The 16,592-nt window shown below is 43.1% G+C and overlaps 1 protein-coding gene across 12 annotated transcripts in view; it reads right to left on the reverse strand.

Annotated features, from left to right (window-relative positions):
* The window catches only part of Dennd1a (DENN domain containing 1A), a 552,823-nt gene that overhangs the window by 80,683 nt on the left and 455,548 nt on the right, over nucleotides 1-16,592 (reverse strand). The window lies entirely within an intron of this gene.

A 16,592-nucleotide genomic window follows, 5' to 3' on the forward strand; every position in this document is an offset into this window, starting at 1 on the left:
TGCAAGAAAGAGAGAACCATCTAAAGAAGGGACTTGCTGTCAGTCAATGTGAGTTCAAATTATGGAGGAGACGCTGAGCATCAGAGAAGTGGGCAAATAATTCCAAAGAAGTCCCCCACATGGGGTTTGAGGGAGACAAAGGGTGTCTTTGAGTAAGGCCTGTGAGACATGGAGCTCGCCAATGGCTGGCACAATGAGGGCACCAGCATTGCTATACAGCATGTTGCCTGCCTTTGGGCTCCACCACTTCCCCTGCTTGAGAGGCAAGGAAGGAAGCAGCTGGCCAGTGCCCTGCTCTGGAGATTATTAAAGCACTCTTTCACCTGAACCTGTAGCCACAGCCCCACAGAAACCTTTCATTGACACCAATGAAGCTGCACATGTTCAATCAGCCAGTTCTAGAACACATCAGTACCTATCCTCTCTGGCCCTCAACCCTCTGAGTACTGTTGACTGCCACTGTTCACATCTTGTGTCCATTTCACTCCCCTGTGGATTCTAACTGTGGCTCCAGTGTGAAATGAACCCTTTGGCTCATGTGTCTAAATACTTGGTCTCTAACAGGCATGACTGTTTTAGAAGGCTATGAACCATCAGAGGTGGACCCTTGATGGAGGAAGTGGGTTGGGGCAGGGCAATGCCCTGAGGTTGATAGTTTGGTTCCAGTTCCTGTCTGCTCTCTGCTTTCTGACAACGGACACAGTGCGATCAGCCTCCTCACACTTTTGCAGTCATTACTTCCCCAACATGATAGATGGTACTCTTCAGACTGTAGCCAAAATAAGTCCTCTTTTGAGCTGCTTCAAGTATTTGGGAACAGAAAAGAGAAAGCTAACTAATAAAGCAACAAAGCTCACTTTTCCCATTGGGACCAGCAAGGAGACTCCATCCTCTGGTCACAGTGGCTGGCTCAGTGTTATGTTTGACTATGAAGATCTAGCATCTCTTCTGCAAACTGACGTACAAAAACTTCTGCAAACAGAAACACAGATGCCAGCGATTCTCTTCAGGCTCAAGGACTACAAAGACCCTTCTCCCTTGATTGCAGAACAAGATGATGTTTAAAAACAAAACAAATGGGTAAAGAAAGCAAAGTCAAACAATGGCCAACCAAAGAGAGGCTAGAACAGAACCATTTGAGCTCTCAGATCCAGCCATGTTGGAAGAAAGAGACATCTTGGACTTCTCAGGAAGAGACAGAAGATCCCTTTTGTCAGTTTCTATGGGGTTTCTACTTACCTATAACTAAGAAAAGGAGGGGTTGAGGGTTCAGTTAAATTAAACCTGAGGCCTGCCAGCCAACCCATAGCTTGTCTATTTATACCCAGTATTATGGCTGCTACTACCCTAATAGGAGCCAAGGCCACAGTTCTTGGCTGTCTTCTCACTAAACAACAAGCATTCAGAAGGCAGGACCTCTAAATGAACACAGGTAGCTTTCTTGAATGGAAATGCTCTTGGGACACTTTGTAGCCCATTTTTCAAAGATTTCTTGGGGTGTTCCTAATGTTTTTCTGGTTTAGCACAGAACCATCAAAATATAAACACATGCATATCTTGTGAAATCAATAGTTTTAACTTAAAATAATTTAAGAAAAAGGATAGGGGACCAAAAGATCTCTTAGGCTGTGTAAGCACCAAGACCCCTGAAGAGCGTTTGATTACTGATATCCCTGGCTTTATGTTTTCCACATACATTACCATCCCATATTGTAGTATTAAAAAAAAAAAAAGACTGAGGCTCAGAGAAGATCAAAGAAGCTGCTTTCAAACATACAGTTTGGGCCGGGGCGGTGGTGGCGCACGCCTTTAATCCCAGCACTCAGGAGGCAGAGGCAGGCGGATCTCTGGGAGTTCGAGGCCAGCCTGGTCTACAAGAGCTAGTTCCGGGACAGGCACCGAAGCTACAGAGAAACCCTGTCTCGAAAAAAAAAAAAAAAAAAACAAAAACAACCCATATAGTTTGGCAAATGCTTTTCTATCCTCCAGGACTTAGCTCAAGTGCCTCCATGGGACATGCCTGCCTGCCCAGAATCCCCAACATATAAAAAGTCAATGTTTCCACAGGTAATCTTGATGGTTGGAGGGTGAGATGCAACCATTAGATGGGCTCTCAAGTCAGGCTAATGCTAATACTACATGGTTTCATTTTCCAAAGCTTCAGTTTTCTGTGGAAAATTGTGATCTGAAAATACTGCATGGAAGATTCCAGGAACAAACAATCCATAATTTTTAGAATGTGTGTTGCACAAGAAAATCTATCTTACCCACAATGCAAATCACCTTTGTCCAATGTATCCATAGTGTATAGGCTACCTGCCCATTAGTCACTTAGCTGTTTCCTAAACTTCTGTTGTGGTGTTGCAGAGGATGTGCTCAAATACCTAACATATATCACTTCATCTTACTGTGCAGGCACATCACCTCACATCACAAGAAGGTTGAGCGGACTACAACCAATTGTTTTTGGAGAAGCATGATCATCACACGGCCTTTAGTATAGTGTTAGTTATATCTGTTCTACATTATTACTAGTTTTCACTCATTTCTTCTGTGTCTAATTTAGATATTAAGCATTGTCATAGGTATACATGTATACGAAGAAAACACATGGAGTTCATACTACCTTGTATGAACTAGGGGTGCTGAATAGAGGGTGAATACTGAGTTTCTCATTCATTCCAGATCCCACCTGCTAGTGATTGGCTCGGGGCAGAGCTATGGGTGCACACTCATGATTCACACTGCTTCTACAACAAGCCTGACTATGCTTTTCCTTCCACCACCCTCATGACTGCTGGCGCCTCTGATCTCCCCAGAGGGGGCCTAGGTTGGGTAGAAGCAGTGGTTACAAGACCAGAGGGAGCAGGGACAATGGTAATAAATATGTAAAATCCAGAATTCATTATCTCTAGCTAATTCTAAATGCAACAGACATGTCATCCTCTGAGACAGAGTCCAATGGAGTCTGGTAGTAGTAATTTAGAAAGTTAGTCCAAACTGTTAGGTCCAATCCACAAAACCATCCTCCTTTTGGTGACAGGATATCCCCAAAGCTCACTGCTCTCTAGCCATTCTGTGGCCAAGGGGCCTCCCAGAGCCTGCCTCTGTGGTAAATTCACAAAGATCATTCCTGAGGTCCCTGAGAGATCTCCAATGACACTGGATGAGACTGTCTGGACACAATTCTGAAACCTCACAGAGGAGAAGCTACAGTTCTCTTAAAGACAGTTAACAGGACCTATTACTATACAGTAAAACATCCTTGGGGGATGGGGGATGCACTCTGTGAGCACGAGCCAGAGCTGAAGTGAGCATCCTTTATGCTTGAAAACAGACCACTTCATGTGGCACCTGCCTTCATCCATTATCCCCAAAGAAAGAGGGCGAGCACCTGCAGAGGCACTGGGGAGAACTAGCTAATGCTTACAATTTGGCCAGGCAGGAGGTCTGCTGAGGCTCTCCTCTAACCTCCATGCTCAAAACAGCTCCTATGGTGAAGGCTTCAAAGGTAGACAAATGAAAAGAGATTTCCCCTTTGCCCTGTGCCTGTGAATGTCTTTCTGTTCCCTGTCTCACACATGCTCATGTGTGTGCACCCACACAGGCCCCTGCAGGAGAGACCCAAGGGTTGGAAAGAAGGGACTGTGTTTGAGACCAAAGATGAAGGTCACACATTGGATCTGAGGTTAGAGGTCTGGATCTGTTGCTCAGACTTCCTAGGATTAAAGGAGATAGAGGGCAAAAAGCAGTGCAGTGTGAGGACACTTAGTGCACTGGGGCACACACAGGACACATGACCTGTTGCGAATGCTAGCCATAACCAGATGATATGCGTAGGTTCTCCATCGACCTCAGAAGCAGCCAGAAAAATGACTCAAAAGGCACTGGACAAGGCCCCCAACCTTTACCTAAGCCCCCTAATTTCTTCCCTACTGATTCTACCCTAGTGTATGAGCTCCAAACACAGTTCTTTTCCATGTGGTATTAAAGAGTCCAGCTAAGTCTTGTTCTTGTTAGTACAAAGGGGAAGATTGATTATTATCAGTCACTAATATTTTAATAAAAACTAGTTCATTTGTATCTAAAAGCAGTGATGAACAACAGTCACGTTAAATTTTGTGTTTCTTTTTCTATTAACCTCACCCCTTCTTATTTTTTGAGGTAGGGCCTTAGAATATACTGCAGTTTGTCTTCAAAGGACTTGAACTCTTATTTTTTGCGATTTTATTTTGTGTGTGTGTGTGTGTATGTGTGTGTGTGTGTGTGTGTGTGCATGTATATCTGGGTACCATGTGCATGCAGTACCTTCAGAAGCCAGAAGAGGGCATCGGATTCCCTGGGACTGGAATCAAGGACAGTTGTATGACGTTATGTAGGTGCTGAGAAATGAACCCAGGTCCTCTGGAGGAGCAACGAGTGTTCTTAACCATTGAGCCATCTCTCCAGCCCTAGATTTGAACTCTTCGTCCTCCTGCCTCAGCTTCCTGGGTTTTAGGATTACAGATATGTGATACCACACGTAGCTTCGCTTCTCTCTTTTTGGTGGTGCTGGGGTTTATATCAGGATCTCATGATTATATACTATACACACTTTACCACTGTGCTGCCGACATCCCAGTTCTTGTCCTCCTTTTTCTAGTTAAGTGGTCAGGCAGCTTGGGGATGGAGCTCAGGCTGAGAAGGGGTCTACCTCAAATACAGTAGAGTGCTAGTGAGACACCTGAAGTCAACATGGTGGATGAGGAGCTTTGTAGGTAATAGAACCCTCTACCTGTTTCTATCCCGCCATTGTCATCAACAGTAACCTAAGTAAAAAAACAGAGAAAAATGCTGGTCAAATTTGTAATGAAGTTCATTAGCAGAAAAATTAAAAATTCTCAGGAGACTGGAACAACAAGCTGAAACTAATAAGTTGAGATGTATATGCAATAAATGTAAACTCCTATACTTGGAATAAGAAAAAGTCAACTTCAGAAGCTCCTAGTGAAGGTCAGCCTGTGTCAAAGCACTTTATCTGCAAGGTGTGAGAGGGAGGTCTCATGTCCAGTGCATACTCAGCAAGGCCAGTGTGCAGTATCTCCAAGAAGAGCAATGAAGGGCAGTCACTGGAGTAAGGGGACAGAAGGCCTTAGGCAGCATTCAAGTACAGTAAAGTCCAACAGAAATATGTAAATAAAGGGGCTGAACAGATGACTTAGTGGTTAAGAACACCTGCTACTCTTGCAGAGGACCTGGGTTTGGCTCCTAGCACCCGCATGACAATTCTCAACTGTCTAGAATGCCAGTTCCAGGGGATCTGACACCCTTTTTGGGCTCCACATGAACCTGTACTCACAGAGTACACATACAGACAAGCAGGCAGACATACATACACAAATAAAATTTAAAATATTTAACTATCTGAAAGGAGGTGGTATAATGCCTGTGATCTCAGCAATGAGAAGGAAGGCTGAGGCAGAAAGACTAATGTGAGTTTGAGGTCAACGTGAGACCTTATCTCCAACAAACAACAACAAAAGAAGGGAAATTAGTTCTAATATATTTTATTTTACCCATTACAACCCATTACATACTAACAACTCAACAGGTAGCTGACACAGAAAATTGAGTTTTGGGGCTGGAGAGATGGCTCAGAGGTCCTGAGTTCAATTCCCAACAACCACATGGTGGCTCACAACCATCTGTAATGAGATCTGGTGCCCTCTTCTGTCATGCAGGCATACACACTGGCAGAACACTGTTTACATAATAAATAAATCTTAAAAAAGGAAAACTGAGTTTTGTATGCATCCCCCCCATTAAATATTAGAAACTGGTATGCATTTTACCCTAGAGGCCATCCCCACCTGGACTAATCACATTTTAAAAGCTTTGTAGCCATATACAGAGCTACTGTTTGGGGCCTAGAACGCTAGAGCAGAAACTGGACTCAATCTGGCAAGCTTGCTCTGGAAACCACCTCTGGAACATGTGGCATCTAGAGGAGGGACAGGGATCACCTCGAGTCACCAAGTACTGATGGTGAAGATCATAGTCTGCTGCCATTGCTGGGACAGTCAAAACAATGATACTGGGGCTGTGAGCATTACACAAGGATAGAGGTTGAAAGCTGGTACCAGATACAGTGTATAAGTAGGAGCCAGAGGATAAAATGCTGACAGGAAACGAACATCCTCTGAGGTTCCTATTAAGTAAAGATTAACAGAAGGGCTCAAGGCTTTCAGATACTAAGTGTAATCATGAAGTAAAAACGTTGAGTCTAGCCAGGAAACCAGAGGGCTTCCCTCTGAAGACTCCTCCTAGCATTCTTGGGCTGGACACCTGTGGATTCCAACTACCTCATGCCTTTGAGGAGCTTGCAAGTGAACGTGCTGAATAAATGGTGTTAACTTGCTGCCTTTGTCCTGAGCAGAACAGTCCTCTGGCCCCTGTCCATTTGAAGCTGTGTGTGGGCTTCTCTTGTGTCTCATGCAGAAAGGATCCTCAAAACTGCTCTGTGAACTCTGCAGCCAGAGGGCTTGGTCTAGGAAAGCCCAGACCTCTCAGACACTCTGTGACTGTCTCCCCTGTCCCTGAATGTGTGACAGCTGGTTCAGCAACAACAGGCCTCCCATCCACATCCCAACTTGTTCCTATACAACTCCAGATTTGGGTGAGGTTACCACTGGGCTTGTTGGCTGGGTTACTGATCCCACGGGCTGCTTTTGCTCCATGCAGGAGAGGGTTACATAAGATAGAACACGTTCAAGGGATTGCTCTGAAGCAAGAGATGGTGGTGTACCACTGAGCAGGCCCTCCAGACAGGTTTCTTTTCCCTCCATATATCCTGGTTTGGAGGGTCCACCCAAAACTTGGTCATGCTTCTCAGGGTGGGGCTATAGACTTCATGTGAGAACCTGGCACAAAGTGAGGGCAGAAGAGGACTTAGAGTGAGTATGGGGCTCACTGGGTAGAAAGACTAACAAAAGAGAGAAGACAATTTCACCTGAGCTACTCAGAACAGAGACTAGGGATGGGTGATTTTGGCAGTCTGCTGAGCTAATTTAAAAGGTTATTCTAGACAAACAGAGAACATGCTGACTGGTTCAGGGTGTGCCTGCTCCAGAGGAGGTGTGGTACTGGGAGGAAATATGAAGGAAACGAAGAGAAGAGGATCTGGCTCTTGGATGTCAGGTGAAGAACTGAGGCACTGTCCCATAGACACTGGAGACACAGGTGACTGTTAGTGTGAGATCTGTCAGGAGTAATTGTACATTTTCTTAAATATGTAATTTTTTGTTCTGCCTTCATTTTAGTAAAATGAAGCTTTGTGGAGCTGGCAAATCATGTCTGAATCCCGAAGACTGTACGGCATGTGCTAATGACTGTGAGGCACAGCTAAGCCTGTTAGCAAGTATGACCAGGGAGCAAGAGCAGGACTGATGCATTACCCTCCGCCATCAGCTCTTTGTTTGAGGATCATTAGGAGAGAAGCCATTAGAACTGTGCTAGCCTGGAGGCGGGAGGGAACACGTTGAGGAGAGCCGTGGTACCCATGGAGAGATTAGTAAATAGAATTCAGAGAAGCAAGCAGAACTCTGCTTACAGTATGCGACTCCTGGGGAGGAATGGCCACACCTGTGGCTACTGCTTCAGAAATGGTGGAGACAGCCACAGACTTGCCAAATGCGGATGAAGGCTGAAGGTAAACACAGGCCTGGGCAGGGAGCACATTGTCTGACACAGGAAAAGGCAAAACAATTTTTATCATCCCCATGTCCCAACTGTGGGCAATGGGAGAGAGAGGTAGGAACTCCATTTTCTCAGCGTTCACCCCCACTGTTTTGCTTGGTCTCTCATCTCAGTAAACATCCAGACTTGTGAAAGAACCTATCAGAATGCTAATGTGGGATACTCAGGGTATGGCACCACACACCAGGCATCTCTCACTTGTTCATTCTCATGGGTGTCTGACTCCTTTGTCCTAAAGATGCTCATAAAATGCCCATTCCAGGCAGTCCAGGCCTTAAACTGCTTGGTTCAAGTCTGGTACTTCTTGAAGAAATTTAGTCTGGGTCACGGATTTGACTTAGGAATCTAGAGTTGACATTTTGGCCAGGAGTACCCTAAAAGGGCTGAAGAAGCCCTGGAGAGGCATATGAAGGGGACTGAGGTTCAGAAAGTGAGGCAGTGCACCCAATGAGCCTGACTGTCCCACCATCACTTTCTCAGTGGCTTCCAGCTCTGCCCCGACAGCAGTGTGGAAGAACAGCAGACTTTTTGGGGGTAAGGTAGATAATCTGTTTCTGGGAGTCTACAACATGATCTTGGGGTTTCTGGGGGACCTCGTCCCAAGTACTCAGACCTGGAAAACAGGGATGTGGCCAAGCGGTCAGAACAGGCTTGGTGTTCCCTAGAATATAGCAGGGTACACTGCTCTGCATGGGCCAGAGGTTGCAAATAAGAGTCTGGAACTGTCTCTTTGTTACTCCCTAGCTCCAACCTTTCTGCTTTCTTAGGGCAACTAATGTTTTATATCAGCTATCCAATGGAACTGAAACAGTGAGAAACAGAGGGCCCTGGAGTTGATCTAACAGGAGTTAAATGATTGGGTTAGTCCTTCACAGAAGTCGAGGGTCCTGTGCATATAAATGCACCCCTTACCACTGGTTCTCAACCTTCCTGATGCTGCACCCTTTAATACAGTTCCTTATGTTGTGGTGACCCCTGACCATAAAATTATTTTGTTGCTACTTCATAACTGTTATTTTGCAACTGTTATAAATCATAATCTAAATATCTGATATGCAGGATATCTGGTATGCAACAACCTCATAGGGGTCTTGGCCCACAGGTTGAGAACTGATGCCTTAGATAAAACTGGATCTATCAAGTAGTCAGCATGTGGGGGGTATCTTTCAGTTGCACAGATAAGAAAACTGAGGTCACATGACTCGGGGGAGGGGATGACATAGTTTAGAAGAAGTCAGGTCTAAGGCTAAAATCCAGAACTCCTGACAAGGAATTCCAAACCCTCTGGGGAGCTTTGGCCAAACTGGCTTAAGGTAATAGAGAAGTATGTCCTCAGGGTGCAGCTAAGAATGGCCTCAGCTGGCTCAGTAAGCTACAGTCACCCAATTGACAGCCTGGCAATCCATTTCTAGCCCTGCCCTCTGCCAGAAGTCCTGTTCAATCTTGTATTTAGGGAACTCCTACTCATCCCACAGCACCCATTTATCTCCTCTGACAAGCTCTCAGCCTTCCCCGCTTTGTATTTCTCTTACCCGTCTATTATTAATCCCATTATTGTCTCATTTTTTTAAAATGTCTGTTTCTCTAACAGGGTTTGAGGATCTTGGAACCAAGGACTGTGTCTTACTCTCTTTTCCTCTATCTATCTATCTATCTATCTATCTATCTATCTATCTATCTATCTATCTATCTATCTATCTATCATCTAATTTTTTTTAATCTTCAGGAATGAACAGCACTATCATATACCAGGCATAAGGTCAGGGGTTGGGAGAGCAAGAAACAGTCTCAGGAGAGTTAACTTCCTTAAGGCATCTCTCTCTTCTTTACATGCTCAGACATTCACATGGTCCACATGATTGTCTCAATAGCACAGACAAAGACATCCTTTCCTTCTCAAATGTAAATATGGGCCGAGGATGTAGCTCAGTAAGAGGAATACTTGCCTAGCATGCCTGAAGCCCTGAGCTCCCATCTCCAGCATCATATAAACCAGGTATGGTGATGCATACCTGTAATCCCAGTGTGTGTGTGTGTGTGTGTGTGTGTGTGTGTGTGTGTGTAGGGGTGGAGACGGGAAGATCAAAAGTTCAGGGTCACACTCAACCAAATAGGAGTTTGAATTAGACTGGATATATGAGAGCTTGTTCCTCCCTCCAAATAAATAAATAAAACAAAAAAAAATCCATGGGTGCTTAAAGTCACCACTCTCTTCTATCAAGGGAGGAAGCTGAAGAAAAGGGCAATGGGAAAATTACCAGCTCTATATGATCTGAGATCACAAAAGCCCACAGATGGTTGGAAGCACAGATTCATCGCAATGCCCATGAAAATCCCAGCAAAATTCTTCAAAGACCTCGAAAGAACAGTATTCAACTTCATATAGAAAAGTAAAAAACCCGGGATACCCAAAACAATCCTGAACAATAAAAGAACTTCTGGAGGTACCACAATCTCTGACTTCAAACTCTACTACAGAGCTACAGTACTGAAAACAGCCTGGTATTGGCATAAAAACAGACAGGAGGACCAATGGAACCGAATAGAAGACCCAGCTATTAACCCACACATCTTTGAATACCTGATTTTTGACAAAGAAGCAAAAATTATCAAATGAAAAAAAGAAAGCATATTTAACAAGTGATGCTTATTACCAACATGTAGAAGAATGAAAATAGACCCATATCTATCACCAGGCACAAAATTCAAGTCCAAATGGATCAAAGACGTCAATATAAAGCCAGCCACATTCAACCTCATAGAAGAGAAAGTGGGAAGTATACTTGAATGCATTGGCACAGGGAACCACTCTCTAAATATAACCCCAGCAGCACAGACACCGAGAGAAACAATTAATAAATGGGACCTCCTGAAACTGAAAAGCTTCTGTAAAGCAAAGGACATGGTCAACAAGACAAAACGACAGCCTACAGAATGGGAAAAGATCTTCACTAATCCCATATCAGAAAGAGGTCTAATCTCCAAAATATACAAAGAACTCAAGAAATTGGATACCAAAAGATCACATAATCCAATAAAAAAATTGGAGTACCGATCTAAACAGAAAACTCTTAACAGAGGAGTCTAAAATGGCTGAAAGACACTTAAGGAAATGTTCAACATCCTTAGTTATCAGAGAAATGCAAATCAAAACAACTCTGAGATTACATCTTACACCTGAAAGAATGGCCAAGATCAAAAACACTGATGACAATTTATGCTGGAGAGGTTGTGGGGAAAAGGAAACACTTCTGCATTGTTGGTAGGAATGCAAACTGTTATAACCCCTTGGATGTCAGTCTGGCGATTTCTCAGAAAATTAGGAAACAACCTTCCTCAAGACCCAGTAATACCACTTTTGGGTATATATCCAAAGGATGCTCAATTGCGCCACAAGGACATGTGCTCAACTATGTTCATAGCAGCTTGCTTTGTCATAGCCAAAACCTGGAAACAACCTAGTGTCCCTCGACTGAAGAATGGATAAGGAAAATGTGGTACATTTACACAATGGATTACTACACAACAGAAAACAAATAACAACATCTTGAATTTTGCAGGAAAGTGGATGGAGCTAGAAAACATTATTTTGAGTGAGGTAACCCAGACCCAGAAAGACAATTATCACATGTATTCACTCATAGGTGGTTTTTAAACATAAAGCAAAAAAGCCAGCCTATAAACTACAATCCCAGAGAACTTAGACAACAATGAGGACACTAAGAGAGACTTACATAGATCTAATCTACATGGGAAGTAGAAAGCAGAAAAAGACAAGATCTCCTGAGTAAATTGGGAGTATGGGGACCTTGGGGGTTGTCTGAAGGGAGGAGAGGAAAGGAAGGGAGGGGATCAGAGAAAAATGTAGAGCTCAATAAATACATAAGAAAAAAAAAGATGTTTGGAAGCTCAGTTGTTAGAGACTCTAGTGGTTCTAGCCCATCTCTTCCAATTTCTCATACTGAACTATCTTCATGACCTGTGACATGTATGGAGAGTGATTATTGAGGCTCTTAAAGTGCTATTTTTCTATTGTTTTAATGGCTCCAATAAGGGCACCATTGTTCCTTAGTGGTATACACGCTTCATTCTAGTAATTAGCTGTCATAGAGGACCCGACAGCAGCCTAATGTTGTCCGCTCCAATCATATTAATGAAATGCAATCCATTCAGATGTCCTCAATGCATATCTGTAATTGCATTAAGCAGAGAGACTGGGGACATCAGGATCAAACTTCAGTCTCTGAGCAGAGCGTTACTATCAAGCACATTAATCCATTACTTCTTCAGAATTTGACAGCCAATTAATATACCAGGCATTTATACACCAGGCGAAGGATTGATGTCCTTGTCACATTTTTTTTTTAGGAAAAAAAACACATTAAAATGACTATCCTCAGAGATGACAAAGTAAATGTTGGGTGTAATGTTTCTAATCAAAATCAATTGTTCAAAGGTGGAAAGGTAAGAAGAAAACTTCAGGGAGCATTGTCATCACTTCCAAAGACGGAAGTTTAAAGTCTGAAAAGTCACAATGCTTTTCCTGATATTTTAACAACAACAAAATAGCTAAAATAGTCAGCATTCAAGTAACAGCCAATTTGAGTGGTTTCTGTGCAGGACATGCCTAGTGTGGAGTCCCCCCTCCCCCTTAACACAAACAGGCTTGATTTTAAAACTCTCACTGGTATTTACAAAAAAGCTTAAAAATATCATGAGCAAAAGTCCCATCCTGAGTTCTCACCTAACCACACAGAACGGGCTTTGTTAGTTACCAAAGCTGCCTTCTGCAAATGAGAACTTCTGTGCAACTGGGAAAGCAAAGATGAGAGTGCATATCCCTTCAGATCTGCACAAATGTCTGTGAGTCAGACCCATTTGGAAAGACGCTCAGATTAGTGGTGCATTCTGGATGGAAGTCGTGTTTAATTAGACACTGCTATTAGGATTCTGTCATCCATGTGCTGGAGCACACTGAGGGAAAGCTGCCATAGCCCACTCCCACTCAGAGCCTTGAGCAGGAGCAGTGTCTACCTGTAGCTCATGCCTGATGAGATCACACTGCTTTGGTTATCTGAGTTTCCCATGAATGGGGCCCAGGGTGTCTCTGCTACCTCCTAACCACTTAGGTGCCACCTAGCCAGGGCCCAGGTGTAGTCAGAGGTGAGTTTCTGTCCTGCTCCATTGCGTAGCTGCTTTCTAAATACCACACAGGAAGCTTGTATCAATTATAAATGTTTAGCTGGTAGCTTACGTTTATTACTAACTAGCTTTTATGCTTAAATTAGTCCATAATTCTTACCTATATTTAGCCACGTGGTTTGGTACTTTTTCTCAGTGGATGCATTCTCATCTTACTTTCTCTGTGTCAGGCTGGCAACTCCTGACTCCTCTTTCCCTTTTCCCAGAATTCTCCTAGTCTGCTTGCCCAACCCAAACTTCCTGCCTGGCTACTGGCCAATCAGCGTTCTATTAAACTAACTCAAGTGAAAAATCTTGGCAGTGTACAAGAGCATTATCCACAGCATTTACCCTTTTGTCTAATAAAAAGGAAGGGTTTAACCTTAATATACTAAAACTATATACAAATAAAATAGGTATTGAGTAAGAATTACAGTAATAATATCCAATCTATTTGGATTTGACAAAATTAGAGAAAATAGTTATCCAACTTATCTTGATGAGCTTTGTATCTAATTTACTTTCTATTATAACTAAGGAAAACTATAATTATAGCTATCTACTCTTCAACTACATCAAAGATCCCAGAAGGGTAAAATGTTACCTAAAGATAGGGTAATCAGATGGTCTCTGTTGACATCTCTGCTACTTTCTAACCACTTAAGTGCCACCTCGACAGCACTGTTCTAACCTTTGTGAATGGGACTCTCCCACTAACTGAGTGACAACATTTATCACAAGGTATGATGCCCTCCTAGAGAACTAGGTTTGGCATGTCATCTGTAGGCTCCCCCATATTCCTTTGTGATAGCTTTTACCTTGCAGTATGGGAAGTGTTTTTCTATACTAAGTGTGGAGCTCAGGTTTACCTCCACCAAAGTATCTGGCACTTGGTAGTGACTCTGGAAGGCTTCCTGAATCCAACAAGGTGAATCCTTAAGTCCTTTGTTGTGAACTACCAAGTAGCATCTCTATTCTCATGAGCAGTGCCTAAGAGTGTTGTGGGATCATTATTTAAGTTGTGAAAAGTGAGTGTGTGGAGTTTGTCTTCTGTGGTTAAATGGTGCCTATTTTTAGTATTATTCCCATAGTCTTACCTCCTTTTCAGCTCAAAACAAAAAGCCTCATCGAAGGAAGTCCCAGATCTTAGGGAATGAAAAGAACTTTGTATACAAAAGCACAGATACTGCTACAGTTGTCTGCTTGCTGAGAAAGCCTGATGGTCTGAGTTCAGTCCCTCAAAGTCATGGTAGAAAGGAAGAACCAACTTACAAAAGTTGTCCTGACCCTTGCACTCACATCACACACACACAATATGTAAGTAAAAAAAAAAAAAAATTGTAGCTGTCACTTAAACCCCATGCCAGTAGAGAGAAAGGGTGTGATCAATGTACAAAGAGCCTGAAGAGGATACTGGGAGGGTGTTTGGGTATAGTGCTCCTGTTGGAAGGATGATCTTGACTGAAGTTCATGTTGATAACCAAGAGATGGCATAGTTATGTATGACCTTGTGTAGATAACCACTGGGGAATTCTGACTGCAAAGAGAAGCTGGTGGGGAAGAATAATGTGAAACTTGAACCCCTACTATATGCCCTTAAAATATGCTAGCTTCATGTACATTCTCTTCTTTAGTCTTTGTGACCATCCTTGTGAGGTAGTAATTTTGATCTTTGCTTTATTGAGGAGCTTGAAGAGGTAACTGTGTGTTAATCATGAGCAGAGTTTGTCTCAGTTACCAACTGCTCAAGAGTAGAGCTGAGATTTGGATCCAGATCTCTTGCATCCTGAAGCTCATCTCGTTTGTCCATACCATATGTTCCTACTACAAGGCAACCATTTTTCTTTTTAGAGAGAATTTGAACTCCTACTAAAGCAAGGAATGATCCATAATATCTTAGATCCTGGAAACAGAGGGGCCAGGGAGCAGAATGATGTGAGTTGGATAGTGTCCTAAGAGGGACCATGAATCTGGATACTACCAGGTTAGGGTTTAGTTCCTGGTTTGAGCACTTAATAGATGCATGGATTTTTTGAAAATTACTCACCCTTGCCTGATCACTTGAATCATTCGGCAAAATGATTCACAGCCTATGAGGGGTAACAGCTAGGATGCTTAACCCTGGCATTTGCTCTGTGGCTATGACTGCTCCTTTCTTCCCAGCTCTTCCTGAGCACCAGGCAGTATATGCACCGCTTTCTAAATAGTAACTCATTTATACTCACAACAAGCCCAACAGACATAATATTATCCTCACTTTACAGCCAAGGAGGCAAAGCACCAAGAAAAAGAAAACTTACCACAACTCAGGGCTGCTATTCAGCAACTGCCATTTGCTGTCTGCATCCAAAGCCCACTTGCTTAACAACAACTTCCTCCTTCTTGGGGCTGATAACAGTGGTATTCTCTGATAGATATGTGTCTAATTTCCCAGTCACTCTTTGGGGAAGGAAGTACTGCTAAGCAGCAATTATACCTTGGCTTGTTTGGTTTTCTTTCTTGAAAAAGGTCTCACTGCTGCCCAGGCTGGTCTTCCACCTCAGCCTCTTGAGTACTGGACTAAAGTTCTATACCATGGTACCCAGTTCATGCTAATTACCTTGTCTCCTTTGTTCTTGACTAGGTTTCCCTCTTTATGCTGTCAGTGCCTAGTACACAGCAAGCACCCCACAGCTACCCAGTAAACTGGTGACGGAGGAGCTCATGCTCATTCCAGCAACTCAGGAGTTCCATTCAAAGCTGATTCATTTTCTCACAGGTGTCATCATTTTAACTATCTTGTTTCATTTTTGGGGGAGGTGGTGGTGTTCAAGATAGGTTTCCCTGTGTAGCCCTGGCTGTCCTGGAGCTCAACTCGTTCTATATCAGTCATGTGCCACCACTGCCTGGCTCATTTTGTTTTCAAACAGGAACTCATTACATAGCCCAAGCGATCGTTGAACTCAGGACCCTTCTTCCACAGCCTCCCCAAATGCTGTATGTACAACCAAACCTGACTATAATTCTGTATAGCTCAAGGAGTTGACAGAGAGTGTCTTCCTCAACTATTCACTTTATATTTAGACAGGGATTTTTCTTGAACCCAGAGTTTATGAATTTGGCTAGGCTTCCTGGCCAGCAAGTTCCAGGGATCCACTTGTTTCTGCTTTCCCCGCACTGGGATTATAGCTACTCACTGCTGTGTCCACATTTTTACATGAATGCTAGAAACTCAAACTCAAGTTTTCATGTATACTCATAAGTACGTTTAACAACTTAGTTTTTGAAACAAATTTAATTTCTCTCTCTCTCTCTCTCTCTCTCTCTCTCTCTCTCTCTCTCTCTCTGTGTGTGTGTGTGTGTGTGTTTGCAGGTATGTGCAATGTGCAGGCCACATCATGTGTGTAGAGGTCAGAAGACAACTTTTAAAGTCACTTCTCTCTACCATGGAGTCTAGAGATTAGTAAGCACCTTTACCTGCTAGGCTCTGGGCCATGCTGCTGGTCTGGTCCTTTATTTTTGTTTTATATGGATTCCTGGACAATTGTATTTGCTCAATTTAAAGGCAAAAATGATGATCTTTTCCCAGATCATTGCTACAATTTACACAACTGTATTTTGCTAATGTTATAGCAAAAAATCTCTTAAAGGATTTTATGCTAAAATTTTACAAATGGCTCTTCCAATGGAGGAACTGC

This window comes from Alexandromys fortis, unplaced genomic scaffold (assembly GCF_014885135.2).
Source record: "Alexandromys fortis isolate MF-2015 unplaced genomic scaffold, M_Fortis_MF-2015_v1.1 scaffold_228, whole genome shotgun sequence".
NCBI classification, from domain to species: Eukaryota; Metazoa; Chordata; class Mammalia; order Rodentia; family Cricetidae; genus Alexandromys; species Alexandromys fortis.